General features: G+C 48.1%; 2 pseudogenes; one reads left to right on the plus strand and one right to left on the minus strand.

Annotated features, from left to right (window-relative positions):
* Positions 1-3,977, plus strand: part of LOC129531881 (uncharacterized) — a 45,197-nt pseudogene extending 41,220 nt beyond the window's left edge.
* Positions 3,978-5,913: 1,936 nt separating this feature from the next.
* LOC129534275 (protein capicua homolog) lies at positions 5,914-10,100 on the minus strand (annotated as a pseudogene).
* Between the last annotated feature and the right edge of the window lie 8,554 nt (positions 10,101-18,654).

An 18,654-nucleotide genomic window follows, 5' to 3' on the forward strand; every position in this document is an offset into this window, starting at 1 on the left:
CAGCCCCTACCTCCCGGCAGCCTCTCCAGGCCCAGAACTTTCTCCAGTCAGCCTCTACAGACCAAGCTCATGACTCACAATGGCCTATTTAGGCCCATACCCCACCTCATGGCAGTCTCCGCAGATGAGCCTACTGCCTCACAACAGCCTCCACAGGCACAGCTCCATCGTTACAATGGCCTCTTTAGACCCAGCTCCTACCTCCCAGCCTTCTCTCCAGGCCCTGAGCTTTCTCAAGTCGACCTCACCAGGCCCAGCTCATGCTTCTTTGCAGCCTCTCCAGGCCCAGCTCCTGCATCTTGGCCCCTCCAGGCCCAGCCTCTGCCTCCCGTCGGCCTCTACAGTCCCAACATCTGCCTCACAGCAGATTCTTCAGGCCCAGCATCTGCCTCACTGTGGACCCCCCAAGCCAAGCTCCCAACCTTTCAGCAGCTTCTACACACCCAGCTCCCGCCTGCCAGTGGCCTCTTCAGGCCCATGGGGCTCATTCCTCACAACAGCCTTTCCAGGCCCAGTTTTTCCCTTCCGGCAGCCTCTCTGGGCTGAGAACCTCCTGAAGTCAGCCTCTCTAGACCACTTGCACCCTCCGGGCGTCGTCTCCGGGCCAAGCTCCTCTTCCTGGCTGCGTCTCCAGGCCCGACTCCTGCCTCTCAACAACCTCTTTGGACTCAGTGCCTACCCATCTCCTGGCGTCCTTGGTCGGCCCACAGCTTCCTCAAGCCAAGCTCCCCAGGCCCAGGTCAGGCCTCACGGTGGCCTCTCCAGGATGAGCTCCTGCCTTCCGATGGCACCTGCAGGCCCCAAATGGTCCCCGGTCGGTGGGCTTCTCCACGCCAAGCTTGGGCCTCCCGGCGACCTCTGCAGGCCCAAGTTGTCCTGAAGTCGGCATCTCCCGGCCGTGCCTCCCAGCAAGTAAGCAAGCTCTTTTGGCTCAACTCCTGCCCAGCTCCCAACCGCCTTTGTAGGTCCCGAACTTTCTCCAGCCAAGTTCTTCGGGCCTAATTCCTGCCGCCCGGTGGCCTGTACGGGCCCAGCAATGGTTGGAGAGTGGCCTCTGCAGGTCCCGCTCTTGCCTCCCAGGGGCCTCTCCAGGCCCAGCTCTTGCCCCCACGGCGGCCTCCCGGGGCCAAGTCCCTGCCTGCCTCCCAGCAGCCCGCGTGCGGCCCAGCTCCTCCCTCACGGTGGCCTGTTGATGCCCATGCCTCTAGTACCCTGCCCAGAGGCATGAGCCCCTGCCACACACTGGCTCCTCCCACGCTGAGAGAGGTCAGCGTGAGCCCTTGCCTCACACCGGCCCCTCCCATGCTGAGAGAGGTCAGCATGAGCCCCTTGCCTCACACCGGCCCCTCCCACGCTGAGAGGGGTCAGCGTGAGCCCTTGCCTCACACCGGCCCCTCCCACGCTGAGAGAGGTCAGCGTGAGCCCCTTGCCTCACACCGGCCCCTCCCACGCTGAGAGAGGTCAGCGTGAGCCCTTGCCTCACACCGGCCCCTCCCACGCTGAGAGAGGTCAGCGTGAGCCCTTGCCTCACACCGGCCCCTCCCACGCTGAGAGAGGTCAGCGTGAGCCCCTTGCCTCACACCGGCCCCTCCCACGCTGAGAGAGGTCAGCGTGAGCCCTTGCCTCACACCGGCCCCTCCCACGCTGAGAGAGGTCAGCGTGAGCCCTTGCCTCACACCGGCCCCTCCCACGCTGAGAGAGGTCAGCGTGAGCCCTTGCCTCACACCGGCCCCTCCCACGCTGAGAGAGGTCAGCGTGAGCCCCTTGCCTCACACCGGCCCCTCCCACGCTGACAGAGGTCAGCGTGAGCCCTTGCCTCACACTGGCCCCTCCCACGCTGACAGAGGTCAGCGTGAGCCCCTTGCCTCACACCGGCCCCTCCCATGCTGAGAGAGGTCAGCGTGAGCCCTTGCCTCACACCGGCCCCTCCCACGCTGAGAGAGGTCAGCGTGAGCCCCTTGCCTCACACCGGCCCCTCCCACGCTGACAGAGGTCCATGGGAGCCCCTTGCCTCACACCGGCCCCTCCCACGCTGAGAGAGGTCAGCGTGAGCCCTTGCCTCACACCGGCCCCTCCCACGCTGACAGAGGTCAGTGTGAGCCCTTGCCTCACACTGGCCCCTCCCATGCTGACAGAGGTCAGCGTGAGCCCCTTGCCTCACACCGGCCCCTCCCATGCTGAGAGAGGTCAGCGTGAGCCCTTGCCTCACACCGGCCCCTCCCACGCTGAGAGAGGTCGGCGTGAGCCCCTTGCCTCACACCGGCCCTCCCACGCTGACAGAGGTCCATGGGAGCCCCTTGCCTCACACCGGCCCCTCCCACGCTGAGAGAGGTCAGCGTGAGCCCTTGCCTCACACCGGCCCCTCCCACGCTGAGAGAGGTCAGCGTGAGCCCCTTGCCTCACACCGGCCCCTCCCACGCTGAGAGAGGTCAGCGTGAGCCCCTTGCCTCACACCGGCCCCTCCCACGCTGACAGAGGTCAGCGTGAGCCCCTTGCCTCACACCGGCCCCTCCCACGCTGAGAGAGGTCAGCGTGAGCCCTTGCCTCACACCGGCCCCTCCCACGCTGAGAGAGGTCAGCGTGAGCCCCTTGCCTCACACCGGCCACTCCCACGCTGAGAGAGGTCAGTGTGAGCCCTTGCCTCACACCGGCCCCTCCCACGCTGAGGTCAGCGTGAGCCCTTGCCTCACACCGGCCCCTCCCACGCTGAGAGAGGTCAGCGTGAGCCCTTGCCTCACACCGGCCCCTCCCACGCTGAGAGAGGTCAGCGTGAGCCCCTTGCCTCACACCGGCCACTCCCACGCTGAGAGAGGCCAGCATGAGCCCTTGCCTCACACCGGCCCCTCCCACGCTGAGAGAGGTCAGCGTGAGCCCTTGCCTCACACCGGCCCCTCCCACGCTGAGAGAGGTCAGCGTGAGCCCTTGCCTCACACTGGCCCCTCCCATGCTGAGAGAGGTCAGCGTGACCCCCTGCCTCAACAGGCCACCGTGAGGGAGGAGCAGGGTCGCATGCGGGGTGCTGGGAGGCAGGCAGGGACTTGGGCCTGGGAGGTCGCCGTGGGGCGAGAGCTGGGCCTGGAGACACCCCTGGGAGGCAACAGCGGGGCCTACAGACTCTGTTCTCCAGCCGGAGCTGGGACTGTTCAGGTACTGGGAGGCGGGATGTGGGTCTGAAGAGCTTGGTTGCAGAAACTTCGGGGTCTACAAACGCAGGCGGGAGCTGAGCCAAAAAAGCTTGTTTGCTGGGAGGTGGGAGATGCAGCCAGGAGAAACAGCTGTGCCTGCAGAGGCCGCCATGCGGGAGGCGGAGGCCGGGCCTCCTCAAATCGGCCTCTCCAGACCCACTTGCAGCCTCCCGGCATCCTCTCCGGGCCCAGCTCTTCCTCCCAGCTGCGTCTCCAGGCCTGACTCTGGCCTCCCAACAACATCTTTGGACTCAGCTCCTGCCCAGCTCCCAGCAGGCCCAAGTCGTCGTCAAGTCGGCCTGGAATTGGGCCTGGAAGGGCAGCAAGTCGGCCTCCCCGGGCCCAGCTCCGTCCTCTCGGCGGCCTCTCCAGGTGCAAAACTTCCTCAAGTCAGCCTCTCCAGGCCCCGCTCCTCCTGCCTCCCAGTGGCCTCTTTCAGCCCAGCCCAGCTCATGGCTCTCGGCGGCCTTCCCAGGCCCCGCATTTGACTTTTGGCGGCCTCTTCAGGCCCAGAACTTGACCTCCAGTGGGCCTTTGCAGGCCCGGCCTCCTGCCTCTCGAAGGCCTGCACGGGCTTGGCCTTGGCCTCACAGCGGACTCTCCACGCCCAGCTAGCTCTCGCCTCACTGCGGCCTCTTTAGGCCCAGCTCATTCCTCACAACGGCCTTCCCAGGCCCCGTTTTTCCCTTCCGGCAGCCTCTTGGCTTCTAATTTGTTGATATTTTGTGTGTAAATCCCAAAATATGGAATTTTGGAATATTTCCACCATTATATAAATATTTTGCTAGGTAATTTATTTGGAGTGAGTTTGTGCACCGTGCCCGAATTTTTTTTTTTTTTTTCCTTATTATTTGGTGTTAAACAGGTTTAATGATGGTCATGGCAACTTTTTGGCACAATGAAAAATATCGCCCATGATCAACGTGTTCTGTTCTGGGAAAGGGGGCAAAGGCAGGGTGAATCACTTTCTTAAAAAGTATAGCTCAAGTTGGGAGTGCAGAGGGAATGGGGAGAAAACCCTCCCGCTGCCTGTGTCGAAGTGCAGGAGCCCCCACCCCCATACTCACCTGAGTCCAGCCCCTCTGGGGAAAGAAAGGGTGCATGAACTCCCCCTAGTCCACAGGCGCCTCCCTGTGGCCCAAGGCCCTCTTCACACTCCATCTTGTAGCCCCAGCAGGAGCTATTTTCCGAAAAGTGAAAAGCTCTGAAGGTCCCACAGTTCATGGTACTTACAGGGGCTCGGAGGAGGGAAACTGCCCAGCTTTCTCCCGGCACAGCTGCAGGGGTAGGGGGTATAGATAAGAGGAGCAGGCCTTGGCCAGGCGTGGTGGCTCACGCCTGTAATCCCAGCACTTTGGGAGGGGGAGGCAGGCGGATCACGATGTCAGGAGATCGAAATCAGCGTGGCCAAGATGATGAAGCCCCGTCTGTACTAAAAATACAAAAATTAGCCGGACGTGGTAGCGTGCACCTGTAATCCTAGCTACCCGGAAGGCTGAGGCAGGAGAATGGTGTGAACTCGGCGGGAAGAGGTTGCAGTGAGCCAAGATCGCACCACTGCACTCCAGCCTGGTCGACAGAGCAAGACTCGGTCTCAAAAAAAAAAAAAAAAAAAAAAAAAAAAAGAGGCAGGCCTTATTCTGTCCCAAACTCAAAGGATTAAATGGCTTTACCTGGGAGAAGATAACCATCCTGCCCTCCATTCTACCCCCACATACTGTCCATGTTCTCAGGGGGTACTGTGAGTCCTGGGATCTTCTTTGGGGTCGCCTACCTGCCTGTGGTAGTTATGGAGACCCCCAGGTGTTGAGGCAGGGCTGGGGTGTCCCCTTCCAACCAGGCTGTCAAGGCCCCAACTCTGGGGCAGAGGCAGTGGCAGGGCAGCCAGGGTTGCGCCAGAGCCTGAGCAGGGTGAGGTGGGGTCAGGCAGGGCTGGGAGTCAGGGCAGGGGCAGCAGCAGTGGACCCGCTATGCACACATCTTCTTCTCCAAGGTTTGTATGCAGAACATCCTGCCCATGCTGCCCCAGCAACTTCAGTTGGCACTTGCCCCAGTCCAGCCTCTGGGAACCATGCAGCGGCTCCCAGCGGCCCTGCACCCACCACCAGCATCCGTTTCACCTCCAGTTGAAGATCCGTGAGGTGCCCAGAAGATCATGCAGTCATCAGTCCCACGGAGCAGCCCGCGAGGCTGAGGCTCCTCCCACTGGACCGCCCCCCAACTGGCACCACTGCTGCCCCTGCCCCTACTCTCAGCCTCACGTGACTCTCGGGCAGAGGCAGTGGTGGGGCAGCCAGGGCAGCGTCAAGAGTCTGAGCCAGGTGAGGTCCGGTCAGGACCCCCACAGGGCTGGGAGTCAGGGCAGGGGCAGAACAAACCTTGGAGGGGAAGATGTGTGCATAGTGGGCCTGGAGGGCGGCTGTGGCCTAGTGGACAGGAAGAAGCAGTGGCCCTGGAGAGCTGCATGATCAGGGCTGGCGCTGGTCCAGGGCGCGTGCAGTGAAGAGGACAGCGCCTTCTTGGTCTCCGGTTCCCTGAGCCTGTCCTCGGCTTCTCCACCTGTACAGGCAAAGGGGAAGCTGTCCCCATCACACATGGCACACTTGGGGGTGTTGGGCTTTGGGCTGCAGCTGGAGCATCTTCTCATCTTGCATCTGGGCATGGTGGGGTCCTCCAGTGTGGGATCCATGTCCGTGGGGTTCCCTCTGCCCCGACCCCGAAAGCCCAGTCAGTGTCTCTTTAGGCTCTTCCCCCCGGGTGGCTCAGCCCAGCTCCTGCCTAGGAAAGCCTTAGTGTTGGGAGGGACCCTGATGACTGAGGAGCCTGGTAGCTCCAGGTCGCCCACACTTTCAGGTCTCTTGCACCAGAAGGTGGCAGGATCCATTGGGAGGAAACAGATCGCCTTGGAAGGTGTCCCTGGGCCCCCATCCCCAGGGGTAGGGGCCGTAGGGGGCCCGCTCTGCTGCCTTGACCAGACTCCTGGGATTTGAAGGCTCCTGGGCCCAGTAAGAAGGAGGTGGGTGCCAAGGTTGAGGAGGAAGCATCCGAGTATGTGTAGGTGGAGGACAGAGTGGGACCATAGACTTTGCCAAAAGCTGCAGGTGGATCGGGGGACCCTGGGGGCACAGGATACAGCAAGGGGCGGCAGGAGTAAAGGAGGAAGGAATGACAGGTGCAAATACCTTCCCACCAAAGCCCTTGTTGCCCTCTGGCTCCTCACCAGAGTTGTCCCCACTCTCAGTCGGTCACCCACTCCTTGAACTTGAGATCAGTGTCAGTGGTGCTAAAGCCATCAGCAATGACATCATCACCCCCTCCTCCTCATGGATGACCGTGTGCTCCTCGTCACTCGCTATGTCCTTGCTGGCCATGTGCTGGGAATGAGCAGCTCAGGTGGGCAGCAGCAGGGCTGTCCACTGGTCACCTCCCTCACCAGGGGCTGCAAAGTGGCCTGGAGCTCCATACTGAGTAGAAGGCTTTGGGCCAGAGTATGATGCAGTGCCAGACACCACCTGTGTCAGTTCCTGTAGTGCCTGATGGTCTATTTCCCTGCCATCCAGGCTGTGTACCCCCCTGTGGGAGAAGGCTTGGGCCAGGCTGAGCCAGGTTCCCTGACTGTGTGCAGCCGTTCTGCCCCACAGAAGCTGCTCCTTGGTATCCGAGCTCTGGAGTGTTTGGGCTACAACTGACAGGAGTTCAGAGGACACCCCAGGGGCAGTGGCAGTGCCCGTCTCTGATATGCTCCACTCCCACGAGCCCTTGTTACACTCCTGCTAGCCCCTGGCTTGTGGGCTTGGCCTCTGAGCTGGACTTCTTTCGGTCCTTCTTGCAAGTGGGTCACCTTCACCTGGAAGGCCAGGTCATGGTATTTCTGCGTCTCATTGGGCCCCAGGGTGTACCACCGCTCGCTCAGCATCTGGCTGACGGTCCGGTTATCCTGGTTGGGGTGACCCTGGTGCGCCCTGCCAGGGCCTGGTGCCGCTTGCTGAAGATCATGACCGCCACTCATGGGCCACTGGATGTGGTCCTTGTCCCATTTGTTGGGGCTGCATCCATCCTTCTCAGAAGATGAGTCCTGTTCCTTGCGCAGGGCACTGAGGGACTGGGCCTGACATCATCTGAGTGGTAGAGGCAACTGGGTGTCAGGAGACATGATGGAGAGGAAAGCATCATCATGGTCATTCTCTGTCTCACTGTCCAGCAGGGACTCTCCTGAGGGGCCCAGGGCTCCTCCTCCATGGTGGGAGGTGAGCTTTTACCAGGTTCCACCACCCCCAAAGTGTGTGGGGTTGCAGGCCCTGGGCTTTCAGGGCAGGTGGCTCCAGGGGGCCGCCCAGGGTCAACACTCCCCGTCCCACCTGGTGGACGCTCATGAGCAACAGCTGCCAACTTGGCAGGTTGTTTTCTCTGGTTGGAGGCCACTGAGTGACTGGCAGGTTGCTGGGCCTCGTGTGGCTGCAGGGAGGGTCAGGAAGGGGATGGAGTACCAGGGGAACACGGCCACAGAGTGACCTTCCACATTCCTCCACACAAACATACTGACGCCACGGGAGGCCTCACTGAATGCAGGCCTGGGGGCCGAGTACTTAGTCCAGGCAGGGGGTTCCTGGCAGGGGCTCACACCTCCTCGCCCCCTCCTCAGCCAAGGTGGCTTGGGCCCAGAGAAGGGGGGGTTGGAGAGGAGCAGAAGACCAGGCCTCAAGTTTTGTTTTTTTTGTTTGTTTTGTTTTTTGTTTTTGAAATGTAGTTTGACTCTTGTCACCCAGGCTGGAGTGCAGTGGCACGATCTCAGTGGCCTTCATACCTGGCTAATTTTTTGTATTTTTACTGGAGGTGGGTTTTTGCCATGTTGGCCAGGCTGGTCTTGACCTCCCGTCCTCAGGTGATCCACCCACCTCGGCCTCCCAAAATGGGATTACAGGCATGAGCCACCGCTCCCAACTTCATTCATTTTTACTTGAAAAACTCCGTTAAGCATTTTTTTAAGGTAGACCTAGTGGTCCTGAATGCCCTCAGCTTTGTTTGTTGAGGAAACACATTATTTCTTCTTTCTTTCTGAGGGACAGCTTTGTCAGACATAGTATTAGTTGCTGGCAGTTTTTTTCTTTCAGCACTTTGAATGTATTATTCGATTCTGTCCTGACCTGCAAAGTTTCTTTAACTTTTGACTATTTGATTATATTGTGACTTGGTGAGTATCTATTTGGTTTGAACCTCTTTAGGAATCTTTAAGCTTCATGGATTTAGATGTCTAAATCTTTCCCATGATTTAGGCAGTTTTCAGCCATTCTTTAAATAAGCTTTCTTTTCCTTTCTCTACTTTCCTTCTCAAACTCCCATAACCTGACAATGGTTTGCCTAATGGTGTCTTGTTGGCTTTCTTTTCTCTGTCTTTTTTTTCTTTTTTTTTTTTTTTGAGACAGAGTCGTGCTCTGTCACCCAGGCTGGAGTGCAATGTGTGGTCTCGGCTCACATTGCACTCCAACCTCTGCCTCCTGGGTTCAAGCGATTCTCCTGCCTCAGCCTCCCAAGTAGCTGGGACTGCAGGTGTGTGCCACCACACCCGGCTAATTTTTGTATTTTTAGTAGAGATGGGGTTTTGTCATGTTGGCCAGGCTGGTCTTGAACTCCTGACCTCTTAATCTGCCTGCCTTGGCCTCCCAAAGTGTTGGGATTACAGGCTTGAGCCACCACGCCCAGCCTTCTTTTCTCTTTTTTATTCTTTTTTTCTTTGTCCTCTGACTGGATAATTTCAGAAGATCTATATTCAAGTTTACAGATTCTCTCTCCTGTTGAAGTTTACTATTGTGTTTTATCACCCAGTCTGGTCTTGAACTCCTGGGCTCAAGCGATCCTCCCACCTTGGCCTCCCAAAGTGCTGAGTTTACAAGCATGAGCCACTGCATCCAGTCAGTTCCAGCACTTTGGGAAGCTGAGGTGGGAGGATCACTTGAGCTCAGGAGTTTGAGACCAGCCTGGGCAACATACTGAGAACTTGTCTCTATATTAAAAAAAAAAAAAAAGTCTTTGGGAGGCCAAAGCGGGAGGATCACCTGAGGTCAGGAGTTCGAGACCAGCCTGGCCAACATGGCAAAACCCCATCTCTACTAAAAATACAAAAATTAGCCAGGTGTGGTGGCACATGCCTGTAGTGGTGGTGCATGCCTGTAGTCCCAGGAAATAAAATTTTCTTTGCTTAGAAAAGCACAACCACTTATGTAGAAAACCTAAAGGAATCTATTAAAAAGCTACTAGAATGTATAGGTGAGTAAAGCTACTAGAATTTATTGGTATTTGAGAAAAGATGGGAAAAACTTGTGTTGGTAGAGGGGCTTCAAGATGGCTGACTAGATGCATCTGGTACTTGTCTCTTCTATGGAGGAGAAACAAAATAGCAAATAGGTAATCATAACTCAAATAGATTATTTAAGAGAGAACACTGGCATTCTACAGAGAAGTGCTGGGAAGCACTGAAAGCATGGAAGGAGAGGTCAGCCAGGTAACCTGCTTACCTGGGATTGGCTGGGGAAAGGGTAAGAGAGAGCCCTCAGTGGTCCACATTCTTTTCACGGACTCCTACAGTCCTTGCCACTGGAGAGTCCCTCTACCCTTGCAGGCCCTGAGATTAACATAGGGAGCTTCCTGGAGGCTGCAAATGACAATTCAAAGAGAGAGCCCAGGGTGAGTCCCACAAATCCCTGAGTCCTGAGCAGCTGCAGCACGGTGCCTTTTTGAGAGCCCAGCTCTCATCAAGCTATGTTCTAACCTATGGCCCCAAACCCCTGCATCTTCATATCCCTGGAGCCACAGTGACATTCCCTTCCTGCAACTGCTGCCACCAGGGCTTAGGCGGGAGCCACTGGCTGTTATCCTGACTCCCCAGCCAAAGGGCAGCCATGCATTTTCATGTGCCATGAGGACAAACTCCACTGCCTGCAGCAGCTGCCACTGTAGGCTACAGAGGGGCCGAAATTTGAGCAAAGCATGCCCTGCCAGCTTCCTGCCTATAGCTGCTCCCACTGAAAACAATGCACCTCTCCTCAGTAGCAAGGCTGCAGCACACCCATTGCTGCTCCCACCAGAGCATTCTTCTGAAGGCCAGGGAATCACCCCACCTCTGCCTACCACAGCCAGTGCATGCACACGTCACCAGGGGGCCTAAGGATGGGCCCACTCAGCCCAGCTCTGCCGCTCCCCTACACACAGTACAAGGGCATGCCATTTAGGCCTCTGAGAATTGCTCAGCCCAGTCCAACACTGTTGACAACTGAACATTTTTCCAGGGTCTGAGGTCAGGCCCACCCAAACAACCACTACAGCCACAGCTTGCACCCACCCACATGTGTCACCTGCAGGCCTGGGAATTGACCCGCCCAGCCTATTGCAGCCACTGACAACAACAGCACTGACAGCTTGGGTCCCAGAGCATTGTTCCACTACTGCAACTGCCATCACTCACACCATGCCTACTACTGAGGGCTCAAGAATCTACCCACCTGCCCACCCCATTGCTGCCATTTCTGGAACTCACACAGGCTATCTGGAGGCCCAGAAATTGACCTGCTTAGATCTGCTAAAACCAGTGTCAGTGTATGCCAACCTGGGACAGAAGGACAGGCATACTCAGCTCACTGATGCCGCCACTGGTGCCTGAAGACTAGACTTCGTGGCATCCCAAAACTTCGCCACAGCCTCCATTAACAACACCATCCTGAGCCACCAAGGAAATCACAGACACCACTGACACTATTTATAGCCAAAGAAATCATGCAGAGATTGCAATACTGCACACACCCAGAATATCAAAGCCAAAGTGCCCTACCCATCCAATACCATAGGTACACCTTTAGGAAAAAATTCTCCCCTATAAAAGCAAATTCAGGCCGGGCATGGTGGCTCACGCCTATAATCCCAGCACTTTGGGAGGCCCAGGCAGGCGGATCACGAGGTCAGGAGATCAAGACCATCCTGGCTAACACAGTGAAACCCTGTCTCTACTGAAAATACAAAAAAATTACCTGGGCATGGTGGCGAGTGCCTATAGTCCCAGCACTCCAGCCTGGGCAACAGAGTGAGACTCCATCTCAAAAAAAATAAATAAATAAAATAAAAAAGAAATAGAAGAAGCAGCTGTTACCACCAGAGGCATAGATATTAACATAAGGACATACAAAACATGACAAAAAGCAAATATGACACCTCCAAAGGAACACATTAATTCTTCAGCAACAGATCCCAATCAAAAAAATTTTTGAAATCCTGGTAAAATGACTCAAAATATTGATATTAAAGAAGCTCCAGTGAGATAGAAGAGAATACTGAAAAGAGATACCAAAAAAATCAGAAACACAATTATGGATATGAATGAGAAAGTAACCATTAAAAAGAACCAAATGGAAATTCTGGAACTAGAACTGAAGAATTTATTGAATGAAATACAAAATATATTTGAAATATTCAGCAATAGACTAGATGCAGCTGAAGGAAGAATCTTTGAACTTGAAGGTCTTTTGAAATAACCCAGTGAGACAAAAATAAAGTGAAAAGAATGGGCAAGCCTATATGACATATGGGACACCATAAAATGACCACATTTTTGAATTTTCAGTGTCCCTCCCAGAAGGTGAAGAGGAGACAAAGGGTTAGAAAACCTATTTAACAAAATAACAAATGAAAACTTCCCAAGTCCAGCAACAGGTTCAGACATCCAGATACAGGAACTTCAGAGATCCCCAGATAGATTTAATTTAAAAAAGATCTTCTCCATGGCGTATTATAGTCCAACTGTGAAAAGCCAAAGACAAAGAATTCTAAAACCAACAAGAGAAAAGTATCTAGTCATTTATAAAGGAACACCAATCAGACTAACAGAGATTTTCTCAGCAGAAACCTCATAGGCCAGGAGAGAATGGGATAATATATTCAAAGAGCTGAAGGAAAAAGAAAGTCAGCCAAGGATATTATATCTAGCAAAGTTATGTTTCATAAATAAAGAAGAAAAAAAGTATTTTCCACACAAGCAAAAACTGAAAGAATTCATCACCACTAGACCAGTCTTACAAGAAATGCTTAAGGGAGTCCTATGCTGGGAACCAAAAAATGATATCTACTCTCATGAAAACACACAAAAATATAAAAACCACTGATTCAGCAAATACTTAAATAAGGAAAAGACTCAAATGTTACCACTACAGAAAACCACCAAACTGCAATGATAAGGAGTAAGAGAGAAAGAAAGGAGCAAAGGATATACAAAACAACCAGAAATCAATTAATAAAATAAGAATAAGTCCTCACATATCAACAATAACATTGAATATAAACTTACCACTTAAAAGATATAGACTGTGAGTGGATAAGGGAAAAAGGGCTCAACATAGAATAAACTAATCTCACCTATAAAGACACATAGACTGAAAGAAAAGGGATGAAAAAAGACATTCCATGAAAATGGAAATCAAAAGTGAACAGGAGTAGCTATACTTACGTCATAATAGAAGAAAGGCTTTAAGCCAAAAACAGTAAAAACAGACAAAGAAGGTCATTATATAATGATAAAGAAATTAATTCCGCAAGAGAACATAATAATTCTAAACATATATGCACCTAACACTAGAGCACCCAGATGTATAAAGCAAATATTATTAGATTTAATGGGAGAGACAGATTCCAATACAATAATTGGTGGGAAATTCAATACTCTAAGCATTAGACAGTTGATCTAGAATATTAACAGAGGAACACTGTATTTAAACTGCACATAGGACCAAATGGACCTAACAGATATTTACAGAACATTTCATCTGACAGTTACGGAATAAACATTCTTCTCATCAGCACATGAAACATTCTCCAGAAGAGAGCATATGTTAGGACACAAAGCAAGTCTCAACAAATTAAAAAAATTGAAATCATATTGTTTCTTCTCAGACCACAATAAAATAAAACTAGAAATCAATAACAAGAGGAACTAGGGAAACTGTACAAATACATACAAATTAAACAACATGCTCCTGGATAACCACTGGGCCAAGGAAGAAGTTAAGAATAAAAGCAAAAATTTTATGAGACAAATGAAAATGGAAACACAACATACTAAAATGTATGGCATACAGCAAAATCAGTGCTAAGAGGGAACTCTATAGCAATAAACACCTACCTAAAAAAACTAGAAATATTTCAAATAAACAATCTAACAATGCACCTCAAGGAACTAGAAAAGCAAGAACAAATAAACCGAAAATTAGTAGAAGAAAATAAATAATAAAGAAAAGAAGAATTAAATGAAAGAGACTGAAAAATAATAGAAGGGATCAGCAAAATGAAAAGTTGATGTTTTAAAAGAGAAATAAAATTGATAAACTACTTGATAGATTAACCAAGAAAAAAGAGAAAAGATCCAAATAAACAAAATTAAAATGAAAAGGGAGACATTAAAATTGATCCCACAAAAATAAAAAATTTTATTGAATATCATTATGAACAAGTATACATTAACAAACATGAAAATTTAGGGAGAAGGGATAAATTCCTGGACACATACAACCTACCAAGTTTGAATCAGGAGTAATTAGAAAACCTGAACAGATCAATAATGAGTAATGAAATAGAGTCAATAATAAAAACTCTCCCAAAAATGAAAGTCCATGAATGAATGGCTTTACTGCCAAATTCTATCAAACATCCAAAGAAGAGCTAACACCAGTTCTTTTCTATTCCAAAAATTGAAGAAATGTGACTTCTCCCTAAGTCATTCTATGAAGCCAGCATTACTCTGATACCAAAACCAGACAAAAAAAAAGGAACCCACAGACCAATATCCCTGATGAACATAGATGCAAAAATCCTCAACAAAATAGTAGCAAATTGAATCCAATATATCCCAAGAATAGAAGGGTGGTTCCACATATGCAATTCAATAAATATAATACATCACATCAACAGAATGAAGGACAAAAACCATATGATCATTTCCACTGATGCTGAAAAAGCATCAGATGTTGTATAGAATTCAACATCTATTCATAATAAAAACCCTCAACAGACTAGGCATAGAAGGAATATATCTCAATGTAATGAATGCCATATATGACAAACCCACAGCCAATATTATACTGAATCGGGAAAAGATGAAAGCCTTTCCTGTAAGACATATAACAAGGCAAGGGTGTCCACTTTTATCACTCTTATTTAACATTGTACTGGATGTCTTAGCCAGACCAATCAGGCAAGAGAAAGAAATAAAAGGCATCCAAATTGGAAAAGAGAAAGTCAGATTGTCCCTCTTTGCTTATACCATATTATATCCAGAAAAACCTAAAAACTAAACCAAAATACTTTGATCTCATAAATAAATTCAGTATAGGCCGGGCATGGTGGTTCATGCCTGTAATCCCAGCACTTTGGGATCTGCCGGAGGCGGGCACATCACAAGGTCAGGAGTTCAAGACCAGCCTGGCTAACACGGTGAACCCCATTTCTACTAAAAATACAAAAAATTAGCCAGGCATGGTGGCGGGCTCCTGTAATCCCAACTACTCAGGAGGCTGAGGCAGGAGAATCACTTGAACCCAGGAGGTGGGGGTTGGAGTGAGCTGAGATCACGCCATTGCACTCCAGCCTGGGCAACAAGAGTAAAAACAGTGTCTCAAAAAATTAAATAAATAAATAAATTCAGTATAGTTGCAGGATACAAAATCAATGTAAGAATATCAGTAGTGTTTGTATATACTAGTAACAAACTAGCTGAAAAAGGAATCCAGAGAACAATCCCATTTACAAGTGCTACCAAAACCAAAACAAAACAACAACAAAAAAACACAAAACAAAAAAACGTACCTAGGAATAAATTTAACAGAGAAGATGAAAGATTTCAGCAAAGAAAACTACAAGACACTGATGAATGAAATTTAAAAGGGAACAAACAAATGGAAATACATTCTACGTGCATGGATTACAAGAATTAATATTGAAATCACCATGCTGCCTTAAGCAATCTACAAATTCAGTGCAATCTCTATCAAAATGCCAATGACATTTTTCACAAAAATAGAAAAAAACTATCCTAAATATTGTATAAAACCAAAATAGAACTGAAATAGCTTTATTTAAGTAATCTTAAGTAAAGAGGGCAAGGCCAGGTGTGGTGGCTCACGCTTGTAATCCCAGCACTTTTGGAGTCCGAGGCAGGCAGATCATGAGGTCAGCAGTTTCAGACCAGCCTGACTAACATGGTAAAACCCTGTCTCTACTAAAAACACAAAAATTAGCCAGGCATCGTGGCAGGTGCCCGTAATCCCAGCTACTCCGGAGGGTGAGGCAGAATTGCTTAAACCCAGAGGCCGGAGGTTGCAGTGAGCTGAGATGGCACCACTACACTCCTGCCTGGGTGACAGAACAAGACTGTGTCTCAAAAAGAAAAAAATTAAAAGGAGGGCAAAGCTGGAAGCGTCACACCACCTGCCTTAAAAATATATTACAAGGCTATAGAAACCAAGAAAGCATGGTATTGGTATAAAAACAGACACATTGACCAATGGATAGAGAATAGAGAATCCAGAAATAAACCCATATATTTATAGACAACTGATTTTTGACAAAGGCACCAAGAATATACATTGGGGGTAAAAAGTCAACCTCTTCAATAAAAGGTGCTGGAAAAATTGGATATCTGCATAAACCTAGACCCTTAACTCTCACCATATATAAAAATAAACTTATCATGGATTAAAGACTTAAACATAAGACCTGAAACTATAAAATTACTAACAGAAAACATAGGGAAAACACTTCAGGATGTTGGCCTTGGCAAAGATATTATGGCTAAAATCTCAAAAGCAACAACAAAAAATTGATAAATACGACTATATTAAACTGAAAAGTTTCTGCAAATGAAACAATCAACAGAATGAAGAGACAACATGTTGAGCTGGAGAAAATATTTGCAAACTATTCATCCACCAAAGGACGGATATCCAGAATACACAAGGAACTCAAACAACTCAACAGTAAAAATAACAAATAATCCCATTAAAAAGTGGGCAAAGGACATGGATAGACAGTTTTCAAAAGAAGACATACAAATGTCCAACAGGTTTATGAAAAAATGTTAAATTTCACTAATCATCAGGGAAATGCAAATCAAAACCACAATGAGGTATCATTTTATCCAAGTTAGAATGACTATTATTAAAAAGACAAAAAAAAAAGATACTGGCCAGGATGCATAGAAAAGGGAACTCTTATACACTGTTAGTGGTACATAAATTAATACAGGCACTATATAAAACAGTACAGAGATGTCTAAAAAAACTAAAAGCAGAACTACCATAAAATCGAGTAATCCCACTACTGGGAATTTATTCAAAGGAAAATAAATCAGTATATCAAAGGAATACCTGAACCTTCATGTTTATTGCAGCACTATTCACAATAGCCACGGTATGGAATCACCCTAAGTACCCGTCAATGAATGAACAGATAAAGAAAATGTGGTATATATACACAATGGAATGCTATTCAACCATAAAAAGAATGAAATCTTGTCATTTACAGCAACATAAATGGCACTGAAAGTCATTTTGTTAAATGAAATAAGGTAGGCACAGAAAGACAAATATTACATGTTCTCACTCAGACATGGGAGTTTAAAAAATTGACCTTATGGAGCTAGAGAGCAAAACAATAAATACCAAATACCAAAGGCTGTGAAGGGTGTGTGGGTGGGAGCAGGGATAAAGAGAGGTTGAACAATGGGTACAAATACGTAGTTAGATAGAAGGTATAAGCTCTAATGTTCAATAGCAAAGTAGGGTGACTGTAGTTATCAACAATGTATTTTGTATTTCAAAGTAGCTTGAAGAGAGAACTTGAAATATTCCCAAAATAGAAATGATACATACTCAAGGTGATGGATACCCCAAATACCTTGAATGGATCATTACACATTTTAGGCATGCAACAAAATATCACGTGTACCCCATAACTATGTAAAATATTTTGTATCAATAAAAAAACTTGTACTGATAGTTATAAAACACTGCCAAAAGAAATTATAGGGGACCTAAATAAATGGCTAGATATACCAATCCTTCTCAATATATTAATTCTCCTGAAATTGATGTGTAGATTCAATGCAATCTGAAAAAAAATCCTAGCACACTTCTTCATATATATAGATAAGCTGATTCTAACATTAATGTGGGTATGCAAAAGTTCTAGAAAAGCCAAAAAAATACTTCAAAAAGATAAAACAAAGTAGGGGACTAACACTACCTCATTTCAAGACTTAGTTTTTTAAAATGTGAACATAAAAATGTGTGATATTCTTGCAAAGATAGACAATTCAACCAATGGGACAGAAAAGTCCAGAAATAGACCCATAGATTTTTACAAAGGTGCAAGTTGCAAGGTGCCAGGTGCAAGTTTTAAGTAGAAAAAGGTCATTTTTTAAAACTAATTATGCTAAAACAGTTTGATATTTATACATAACAAAAATAGCTTTAATCTATTTGCACTAACAAAAATTACTCAAAATTGACCGTAGACCTAAATGTAATCTAAAAATGTAAAATTTTTTGAAGAGAACATAACAGGAAAATTTTGTGACCTTCATGTAGGCCAAGTTTTTTTTAATACACCATAAAAAAAGAAGTTGATAAATTGGCCTTAATCAAAATTAAAAACATCTGAATTTTGAAATCAACTTTTAAGAGAAAGAAAAGGCTAGCTACCAATTGAAAGAACACATTGCAAATCACATAGCTGAAACGGACTTGTATTCAGAATGTATAAAGAACCCCTGAAGTCAATAATAAAACAACAAAACAAAAAAAGTAAACATGGACAAAAGATGTGAATGGACACTTCAATGAAGAAAGTATATCGAAGGCAAAGTAAGCACATGTAAAGATGCTCAACACTGTTAATTGCTTAAAAATGCAAAGTAAAACTAGAATCAGTTATCTCTCGACGTTCCTAATCTACTGGCTAAAGTTGAAAAGTCTGATATCCCAAGAGTTGGCAAGGATGTAGAATAACTAGAACAGTGCTGATGAGAATATAAAATGGTACAACTTTGTAAAAAAAGAGTTGGGCTCTTTCTTAAATAGTCAAACATATATCTGGCATATTATTCATTCATTTTACTCCTAGATATTTACCCCAAAGTAATGAAAGCATATTGTATTAGTCTCCTATAGCTTCCATATCAAATCACCACAAACCTGGTGGCTTAAAGCAACAAACATTTATTCTTTCACAGTTCAGAGACTAGAAAATCAAGTTAAAGGTGTCAACAGGATGAGCTTCTTCTGAGGGCTGTGATGCACTGTTCTGTGCATCTCTCCTAGCTTTTGGTGGCTGCAGCATTTCTTGGCTTATAGATGCCTCACTCCAAACTCTGACTCTTATCTTCACATGGCCTTCTGCTCACTCAGACTGTGTCTTTCAAATCTTCCTCTCTTCTCTC

The sequence above is a fragment of the Gorilla gorilla genome, chromosome 1 (genome assembly GCF_029281585.2).
Source record: "Gorilla gorilla gorilla isolate KB3781 chromosome 1, NHGRI_mGorGor1-v2.1_pri, whole genome shotgun sequence".
In the NCBI taxonomy this organism is placed as follows: Eukaryota; Metazoa; Chordata; class Mammalia; order Primates; family Hominidae; genus Gorilla; species Gorilla gorilla.